Source organism: Mus pahari, unplaced genomic scaffold (genome assembly GCF_900095145.1).
Source record: "Mus pahari unplaced genomic scaffold, PAHARI_EIJ_v1.1 scaffold_15671_1, whole genome shotgun sequence".
NCBI classification, from domain to species: Eukaryota; Metazoa; Chordata; class Mammalia; order Rodentia; family Muridae; genus Mus; species Mus pahari.
Genome location: NW_018392594.1, coordinates 3671 through 4915, shown reverse-complemented (window position 1 = coordinate 4915; position 1245 = coordinate 3671). Strand labels below are relative to the sequence as shown.

Here is a 1245-nt window from a genome sequence, read left to right as displayed (position 1 = left end):
AATGCTGCTCTCTTCAACAGGCAAAAGCATGTTTCAAGTATTGTTGTTCCTCCTAAAGCAGAAAACTCCAGCTTCCTAATGACACAGACATTCCAGAGAGAACTAAGCTCTGTCAGCATTTTGCTGACCCAGAAGACAGTCATGCACAAGAGCAGATGCATAGAGTTCTAGACATGGAACCCAAGGAAATTAAGGGTTTCAGCTAGTGTTCACTTCCGCAGCAAATAAAATTGGAACAATACAGAGAAGATTAGCATGGGCCCTGTGCAAGGATGACACGCAAACTTGTGAAGCATTCCATATTTTTCTGTCATCAATGGGAGAAGAGGCCCTTTGTCCTGTGAAGGATCTACACCCCAATATAGGGGAATGCCAGGACCAGGAATGGGAGTGGATATGTTGGGGAGCAGGGGGAGGGGGAGGAGGGGATTTTTTTGAGGGGAAAATAGGAATGGGGATAACATTTAAAATGTTAATAAATAAAATATCTAATAAAAAAACAAAGTCATCAATTCCAATATAAATCATGGACATTAAAAAAAAACCCACAAATTTCACATAGAAATACAAAGGACCCTGTTGTGGCTAGCCCTGGGGCCATTTGTATTTGAAGTTAATTCTCTTCTCCTGTGAGGGGCTGTGAACAAGGAATGAGTCAGTACTCAGCTGATTTCCTGTAAATCTTCTTCCCACCTTAATTTATAAATAAAGGCTAGAGTAGGTGATTGGGTAGAGAAAGAAGGGAAAGTGGAGCTGAAGGTTTGGGGAGAAAAGGAGACAGAGAGAGAAAGGCTGACAGGGGAGGAGGAAGAAGGAAAGTGGAGCAGAANCACCTGGCCTGGAGAAACTGCAAGTTATAAGGGTCTCTTATATGGAGAAGATGGTAGTGTACTGGTAGATCTGCCCAATCTAGGCTCACAGATGTATTCATATTAATTGAGTTGTGTTTTTTTGCCCGGGCTTATTTGGGTTGGAGATTTACTGCAATATCCTATCAAAAGCAGTCATCAGATTCAATGCAGTCCCCATCAAAATTCCAATATAAATCACAGAAATTAAATAAAAAAAATAAACCCTCAAATTTCACATGAAAATACAAAAGATGCAGCTTAGCCAGACCAATCCTGAATGACAACAACAAGACTGCTGAAGACATTACCACCCAGTGGAGGGATCACCACTCACTGGATCAAACCCTTTGGTGAGAGAATCCACCCCTTTTTGTATGAGGAATAATCCATCTTC

The 1245-nt window shown here is 41.3% G+C and overlaps 1 non-coding gene across 1 annotated transcript; it reads left to right on the top strand.

The window, feature by feature from the left end:
- Positions 1-201: 201 nt before the first annotated feature.
- On the top strand, positions 202-307 carry LOC115063329. The gene has a single exon (XR_003843182.1). It is a non-coding gene; the product is annotated as a U6 spliceosomal RNA (small nuclear RNA).
- Positions 308-1245: the final 938 nt, after the last annotated feature.